We start from the raw sequence: 9,244 nt of genomic DNA, 5'->3' as shown, positions 1-9,244 counted from the left end.
CTGTAAAACATCCTAAAATGCACAGGACAGCCCTCATGATCAAAAATTATCCAGCCCAAAATGTCAACAGTGTCAAAATGAGGAAACATTGAAATAAACTGTCCAGAATTTCATAGTTAAGTAGTAGAAAGCCTGGATTTGAACCCAAGTGTGTGTAATTATAAGTCTGTGCTTTCCACTACTTTATTTTACCTGGTTATATAATTAAATTTTTTTGAGCAGCAGCAACATCAGTGGCACAGGTCAGTCTCAATTGTATGATACATCCCTGGTCACTGCATTTGCCTTCTTTGTTCTGTATTGGAAACAAATGGATGTACAGATTGTGGGGCCAGATATACTACATTGACAAAGGGGAAGCAGACAAGCAAGGTAATCCTAGATCTCTCCAGTGTTCTCCTCAATGAACGGCACCCGCGAGCACTCAGTTACACAAGCCACATCCCAAGAGGCATCCTTAATTCTGTTTTCTCCAACATTCACTGTATTTATTCCATGCTTTTATCTCTTAAAACCTACTCCAAGTCATCCTAGTTATCATCCAACTGTTTTAACCTCCATATTGGTGTATCCATTCTTTACACTGCAGTTAGCAAGTTCCTTTTGAAATTTAAATCTGAACACATCACCCTTCTATCCTCTTATTATCATACCCCCTGACCATCTCTCCATAATCTCTTGCTTAAATCACCAAATGACCTCCAATTGGCCTTAGAATAATAGCCAAAATCCCCACATGACCTCCAAGATCATTCTTAATCCTACTCCTGCCTTTCTTTCCAGAATCATCTCCTACCCTATGTTCCCTCAACCTTGGTGCTCCAGCCACTGGCCTTTATTTTCATTATGTTACTTCCCACCACAGGGCCTTGTGCTGTACTTGAAACGCTCTCCTCCTCTTAATTGATACTGTTAACTCCTACTTATTTGTTAGCTAAAGGATCTCTGACTTCCTTGGCTAGGTCATATTCCCCTCTTCTGGTTTCCATAGCACTTCAAATATCTCCTTTGTTTAACCTATCATAGCTAGAGTTTTACATTTATGTGTGATCATTTCATTAAAAATGTCAGCTACACTAAACTATAAGCTTCATGAGGGCAGGAATTGTATTTGGCTTTGCTTTTCAGTCTATCCTTAGCATATATCAGAGAACTTGGCATTTAGTGTGATTCAATAAACACTTGAATTAATTAATTCATTAATAAGGAGGCGAGTGCTTAGATGAATTAACGCATAGCTGAAATGACCAAATTGATTCAGGGCCAACATAAGCCTTAGTGGTCAGTGTAACATGGGATGTGGATGACAGCTAAATCAGAGCCGACAAGATCTTAGGCAACTAAAGATGACTAACACAGAACTATCACCCTGGCAAGAAAACCCAAAGGAGAACTGTTGGGCAAACTGAATTTTTCTGCTGAACAGTGTTTTCTAATCTTGTCTTTCATGTGAACCAGTCAATCATTCTCCAGGAGCAGAATATTTTAGGTCTTAGAGGATCTTGACTGGTGAAAATAAGAGTATCTGATATTGGTGAAGTTGATTCTACTGATCAGAATGCAGATGGAGAAAGAGTGCAAGATCCTGCAAAAGACACAGAACTCAAACTACAAGTTGATGATTGCTTATGGTCCAGCAGAGAATCTGGATTCAGCATCAGAGTCTATATCATGAGCGATGCAGGCATGCTCAGTGTTAAGTTGTATGGATCTCTGGACCCAAGCCATGGGGAGCCTGACAATCCCTTCATGGTTAGAAAAGACAAAAGATCAAGGAAAGCAATATAACTGTCAAGTTCTAATAATAAAATATCTCACATGTCTTTGTGAAATCTAAGTTCAAACATAGGAATTTGGTCTTTCTCTAAATGGCAAGGAAAATGCAGTCTACATTCTGAATTTGAGGCATCAAGAGAGTTTGTACTTGACTTCAGGACCTTTATATGTCTTTTTCTTATTCTAGCAGTGTGTTCTCCAAATTACAGGTTATCCCAACTTAAAATGACCTTCCTCTAAACCTGCCAAATATGGTCTCTTAAAAATGTTATATTGAGAATGAAACTGGAGTCTTTGACCTAGGGTCAATATAATATAAATGAGAGTAAAATGTTTTAGCTATAGCATTCATCTTAATAATTACTATAATTCAACAATCTAAAATTCATCTTTTACTCTTTGGTTTTTAAAGTGACATTTCCCATCCATTTATCATTATGCTTCCATGATTGGCCATAAAACAACAAAATTGGGTTGCTTTTCCCCAACTTGCTCCAAAACAAGTGATTCCGAGATCTGCCAGAACCAAACAAGGGATGGGTAACCCCTTGACCCTTTTTGCTTTTAATGGTTCTTTATAAATAAGGAAGTTGTTTAGCCTTTCTAAATTTGAAAGGCAGCCTTAAATGTGGAAGTGACATGACCCTAGACAAGCAAACACCACCTGGGACAATGGGATGCTGAAATTATAAGTGTACATCTTTCGCCTCACAAACAGTCTCATTCTGCATTTTTCAAGCCAAATAACACAAAGCAGCAGTGAACAACTTGACCTGGTTGGCACTTCCTGTTAGGACAAACAAAAGGCAAATTGTCTCCTTCTGCTAAAGTAATAACAACAATGACAACATAATTGGTATCAAGGTGACACATTTCACAGGAACTGCTGTAAGGCTCCTCATCAAAGACCAACCCGCTGTGAAAAAATTCCAAGTTTAGCACCAGATTTCATCTAGAAAGGTGGAGTGTAAAACATTTCTGAAGTGCTGAAACATTCCAATGGTCTTGGTCCTTTCTGATTCCCTATCCCTCTTGAATGAAAAACCATCAGCTTAAAACACATACGGTTAATCAAAATGCAAAGAAGAAAGGCAGGAGGGTGCGGAGGCATTGGGGGTGGGAGACAGTGGCAGCATGGCGGCTGGGTATGAGTCATCCAACCCTCCTCTTCCTCGCTGTCTCTGCCACTGGGATCCTTTAGATTGCCTGTGTTAGTTGTAAACCTGCTGCCTGCCCACCAGTCTTCCAGTCCATGGGTCCACTGGTTCTCCCTTGCGCCGCCACTGCCAGCTGTAAGGGTCGACTGGCCTGATAACTTGCCCTCCCACCCCATGCACCAGCCTGCGGGCCAGGACCATGGAGGACAAGAAGCTGGAGTTCCCCAGCCTACCACAGTGCAAAGAAGATGCTGAGGAATGGACCTATCCTATGAGATGAGAGATGCAGGAAATTTTACCTGGGTTGTTTTTAGGCCCGTATTCTTTGGCTATGTAAAAAAAGTTAACTTTACTACAGAAACATGGAGTAACCCTTATAATATGCATAAGACAAAATATTGAAGCAAACTTTATTGAACCAAACTTTCAGCAATTATTTAGATATTTAGTCTTGGATATTGCAGATAATTCAGTTGAAAATATAATATGCAGTTTTTTTGTTTTGTTTTTTGTTGTTTGTTTTTTGTTTTTTTTCCCCCATGACTAAAGAATTTATTGATGGGAGCTTACCAACTGGAGGAAAAGTTCTTGTCTGAAAATGCAGGGATCTCCAGGAGGGCTGCCTTTGTTATTGCATACATTATGGAAACATTTGGAATGAAGTACAGAGATGCATTTGCTTATATTCAAGAAAGAAGATTTTGTATTAATCCTAATGCTGGATTCTTCCATCAGTTTCAGGAATATGAAGCCAACTACTTAGCAAAATTAACATTACAGATGATGTCACCACTACAAATAGAAAGGCCATTATCTGTCCATTCTGGTGCCACAGGCAGTTTGAAGAGAACACATGAAGAAGATGATTTTGGAAACATGCACATGGCGACTGCGTAGACTGGCTGACTCAAGAGCAACATTATAGAAGACGTGAATTTCTATTTGTGAAGGAGAAAATACTAGAGACAATAATAATGTAAAATGGTGGGGAAAAAAAAAAACCAAAAAAACAGAAGTAGTTTCTTTTCAGTTTAAAAAAAAGAAAGGCAGCTATCACTGATAATTGAATTATGCCTTCAATAAATATTTGAGGGTCTGTGATGTGCAAAGTGATGTAAGAGAGAGAAAATGAATGACACAAAATCCGTCTACTCAATAATGTGTGCCAGGCATTATGCTAATTGCTTTATATACAATATACAATATCTCATTTAGTCCTCACAACAGCCCTATGAGATAGGTAAATGTATTATTTCAATTTTACAGATAGTGGAATTGAGATTCAAAGGTTCTTTGACCAAAGTCATAGTATCAGTAAATGGTGACTCAGGATTCATGCCTGCTATGCACTGCTACTCTTTATAAAATCCAACAGAAAAGAGATAAGTTACCAGCTGACTAGATCACAAAAGAAATCAAGTAACTGCTTTAATAAATGCTGACATACTGAGGTATGTGAATGGCTGATGGGGTGGGATATAACTCATGGTTATACCACCTTCTCCTATTGTCCCTTCAGCCTTGTAGTTGATGACAGCTTCTAAGAATTGCTTTTTTATGGTCTGCTTGTCCTTCATTTGTGTGTCCTTTCATTTCTTCCAAAACCTTATTATTAATTCCCTACTTTGCTTTGCTTTTATTGAATGTCCTGGGGCATTCATTTGCCCATCTGCACTTGAATCTATTATTGTAGTCTCCTTGCCTTGCGAGGAAGATGACTGACTCTGCAAACTACATTTCCCAGGCTCCTTTTCTGCCTAGGTTGGGCCAATGAGAAGTACTCAATGGTGAATGGAAGGTGGAAGAAAGAGAAATAAGGATATTTCTCCCCCTCTCAGCTCTTTGAGCAGCATCTACAGTAGCACCTGTGACTCCACTACAGCTCCAGCTTTTGCCATATGGCTCTAACTCATGGTTATACCACCTTCTCCTATTGTCCCTTCAGGCTTGTAGTTGATGACAGCTTCTAAAAATTGCTTTTTTATGGGCTGCTTGTCCTTTATTTGTGTGTCCTCTCATTTCTTCCAAAACCTTATTATTAATTCCCTACTTTGCTTTGCTTTAATTGAATGTCCTGGTATGGTGGGTTTTATTTTCCTGGCTAGATCCTGACTGATACAGGTATCATGGAAGTTCTGTGGGACCTGGAAGGATTAGGTGGACTGCAAAGAAAAAAAAAATGAGATTGAATAGTTTTAGCAGCAGCTCTCAGCCTTGACATCCTTCTTTCACATTCATGACTGCCATACAAACAAACAGGGAATGTAATCAATTACTTTTGTTGAAAAAGTGCTTTTTGTTTTGGTTATATTGCTTTCAAATAGGCTACTAAAGGGAAGGCATTCTGACTTGGCTCTTCTCTCTTTCCTAGCTCAGGGATTATTAGTGCAAACAAAAGAGGAATTTTTTCAGCCTCTCTGAAAAACAGGTGGCAGGTGATGCTACAAACATATATGGCATTAAAGTGTGACTGGGCCTTCTGCACTTCCTGCTTTTTTGGCTCCTGGGCATAGTGTGTTGAAGATAAATAGAACAAGTGACACAAGGACATTCTATAGCCGGCCTCAAACAGTGTGACCAGGATGCAGGTGGCCTGGCAAATGGATCATAGATACTCCATACTGGTAAGGAACAGCGCAAGAAAAGAAATACTCTGAAGCCAAGACATGCAGCATTATATGGACAATTCACAGTGTCGGCCCCAAGATCAAAGCCACAGTGCATATTCAAATCAAAGAAGTAGCTGTAAGGAGTATTTAGTGCACCAAATTTCATCAAGGAGGCAGGAAATAAATACAACAAATATAAATAGTGAGTTTTATGAAAAATTATTAAAGAATAAAAATAGTAACTCTAATTGATTGTGTTCACCTGGGGTGCTGTGCAGAATTAAGTCCTAATGTTCTAAGGCAGTGGCTCTTGGCCCCAATCCCAGATCTACAGAATCAGAAACTGAGAAATGGGGAGGGCAGCAAGCTAAAAAGCCTTCCAGGGGATTCTGATGCACACTCAAGTTTGAGAACCACTGTCTTAAGGCATCCATTGAATGTAATAAACTTATTTCTTTACTATGCGTCTGGAATGGTACTTGTTTTGTAACATCCTTGAGACAAGTGAGGAAATAGCTACTTAACAAATATCCTGTATTCTGAGGTTCAGGTGAATAACCTGGGTGAGAAAGATTGGCACTTTATTTACATTATTTGAGTCGGCATAACCACCCTATGAGTATGTATGATTGTTATCCCTAATCTGTAGAAAAATTAAATTCTGATAGGTTAAGTATCATGATTGGAAGGTCACCTACATAGTAGAGTTAGAGTTAAAATTGCTTTTATGACAAACTTAAGCTACACTGTACTACCTACTCTACAGGTACCTAAGAATGACAAAACAGTGCATTCCACAAAATTAGTTTATTAAGAAGAGTTCTCCAAAGGGTCAAAAAGTCACTGACACCTTCTCCTCATTCACAAAAGTGACAAAAATGAGTACCCAAGATCCCACAGGTTATCAGACACATGTCTCTCAGCACTGGGAATTGGAGCATCACAATCACAGATTTCACCAGAGTCCAGTAATTCTCTGCCCCAGGCTGAAGGCATAATTTCAGAAGCAGGATCTGCCAATTACTTATGAGGAATTTTTATGAATTTCTTAATCTTTCTGAGCCTCAGTTTCTTCATTTGTAAAAGAAGGGCATAATCAGTCTCTGCTTTGGAGTAATGTGGATTACTAAGAGAAGTTCATAAACTTCTCAGCACATTTCTTGCAGTCAAAGCTACTGTGTTAATTTTTACATGTCTTTTCCGCCTGTAAGAAGACTGAGAGTTAACCCAGGGCAGTGAGTTAGATGGAGGTCATTGTATTGTTACAATGTTTGTTTACAGAACCAACCATGGAAATGTTATATGTTTGGTTTCATTTATCTGCAACAGTGTTTCCAATCTTAGCACTATTGACATTTGGAGCTAGATAATTCTTTGTTTTAGGGGGCTGTCCTGTGCATTGCAGGATGCCAGTAGCACCCCCACCCCCAGTTGTGACAACAAAAATATGTCTCTAAACACTGACAGATGTTCCCAAGGGACAAAAATTCACCCCACCGTCATCTACAGCATCAAACTAGCACTTTGCTTGAGGAGGACAGAGAGAGAAGAGGGTTATTCTACCCAGTTGCACAAACAATCAGGGAAAGCAGTTATTAAACCCTTACAAAGGATTTTTGCTAAATGGACTATTCACATTTTGGCAGACCATTTGCTTTGACAAAGAATATGTTTACCCAGAAGCAGCAAATTGGTGAACTGGGACAAGCAATTTAATAATTTAGGTAGAACAAAATCCAACTATTAAATAAATACTGGTGTGTTTTTTGTTTGTTTGCCTTTCTGTTTTGATGACTTATCCACATTATGTTATTAAATTCAGCTAGCTCTACCCAGCATAACATAAGCCAACTGAAAAGTTTTTAATGGTTATTATGAAAATATTATCATTATATTAGCATTTGTTTATATTTCATTATAAACATAATGAATAGCCCCATTCTTTTCAGACACAATGCTTAATATGTTCAATTATCAACCCCTTAAAATAAAGTGTAAAATGGCCCTCATCTGTCCTTGTGACAGACCAAGAAGATCTGTAAGTCTTGTAAATAAATGGATGCATTTTGTTCTTCTGTTCAAGCTGAGCCTTGGGGCTTGTAAATAGAAGAAAGAATATGGCCACTGGGACTCCTAGTTATGTTAGCTCAATCCCTTCTCCTTTGGAGAACACCTTAGGCTAGCTAGCAGAGGACTCCAGGGATCATGATGTGTGTTCGTTTGTAGGAGGAAGATGGTGGGCTGAGTGCACAAGTGATAATGGCTAAATGTCAGTTTATGCCGGATGATAAGAATGGGATAGCTAATGAGTCCAGCATCTTTGGTGTGCCTGGAATAGTGCTTGTGTCTCAGCAATCCACTGCGGCTGAAGTAGTCTGGGTGTTGGTCTTGTTAATTAGGGACTGCAGCTGTGGTTGTGCCAGGGCTCACTCACTAGTCTGAAATATTTGACTACGGCAAGCCATGACTGATTCACATAGGCTCATGAATTTGGTCCATTCAGTGGGAACCAAGTGGTCAGTTTGTCTTAAGTTGATATTCCATCCAGAGTGGAGACCACAACTGGGCCAGCAGCATATCTGGATCATAGTGTGACTAGACTGTTCAGCTTCTCAGAAACGAACAACATGCTGCTTGGAGTTGTCAGTCTGACTGAGGCATCATTATGTCTAAGTCTCTGTGCCCAAATAGATGGGATGTTTCTCCAAAGTTCTGATGGGTTTGGATTCCACTGTAATTCCACAAAATTATGGCTAGTGGTTTTCACGCATCACTGGGCACTTCCTTGTTCATTGGCTGAAGGAAACACATGAAAACCATACCAAGCTGAACTCTGGAGAAATAGGATAAAAGCATTCCCTAGTTGGGGAAGCCCACCATGGATTAATTGATGAGATATTTACTTCACCCAGGTAGACACAATCAAAACACATTCTTATTTTTCCTTGGCAGTCAAAATGACTTTCTTTTCAATCATGGCTCTCAGGTTTGTATATAGAACTGGGTCACCATTTCCAAAGAGACTGAAAATACTGTTTTACTGTTATGCAAAGGAAAAGGAAGCCCACCAAACAATAGATTTCTGAATGAAAAACAAGAGCCACATAATACATAGACTGTGTGTCCTTCTCCCCACTGTTTACTTTTCTGGTGCTCTTGTTCAAATAGTTGTTTGGTGGATCAAATGCTGGAATGTTAGTCTGGCAGGCACACAAGAGAAATAAGCAATCTTTTTTTGTTGTTGTTGTTTTGTTCTTGCTTTTAAGACCAGAAAAAAATGTTCAAAAGACACTCGCAGGGAAGAGCAGATGTCAGCAGTTTATTTTCCTTGATTGGATTTTAATAGAATTTGCATAGGGCCTTATTTATTTCCACTTTATCACATTAGGGAGTCTGGACTCACAGAAACAACTGAGGGTCAGTGTTTGTTCCAGTTGATGGATGACAGAGCTACGAAACTGGGCTCATCTGAGAAGAAGTCTGTGATTCTGCAGAGAGAGAGAGTAATATTCGCCACTGGGGAACAGATGTAAAAATCAACATCAGAATTTCCCAGGGGTATTGTAAAAATGCCCATCCCAATTCTAATACACAATTCATTTTCTGGATTGGAGCTCAGAATTCTGCATTTTAAGCACATTTCGTAGGTGATTCTGGGACACACTGTGCTGGTTTGAATCTGTTATTCACCCCAGAAAATCC

General features: G+C 39.2%; 1 pseudogene; it reads left to right on the top strand.

The window, feature by feature from the left end:
* Positions 1–3,132: 3,132 nt before the first annotated feature.
* LOC119527808 lies at positions 3,133–3,830 on the top strand (annotated as a pseudogene).
* The last annotated feature ends 5,414 nt before the right edge of the window (positions 3,831–9,244 follow it).

The sequence above is a fragment of the Choloepus didactylus genome, chromosome 1 (genome assembly GCF_015220235.1).
Source record: "Choloepus didactylus isolate mChoDid1 chromosome 1, mChoDid1.pri, whole genome shotgun sequence".
NCBI classification, from domain to species: Eukaryota; Metazoa; Chordata; class Mammalia; order Pilosa; family Megalonychidae; genus Choloepus; species Choloepus didactylus.
Note: the sequence above shows the minus strand (reverse complement) of the source record. Positions and strands in the feature narration are given on the sequence as shown.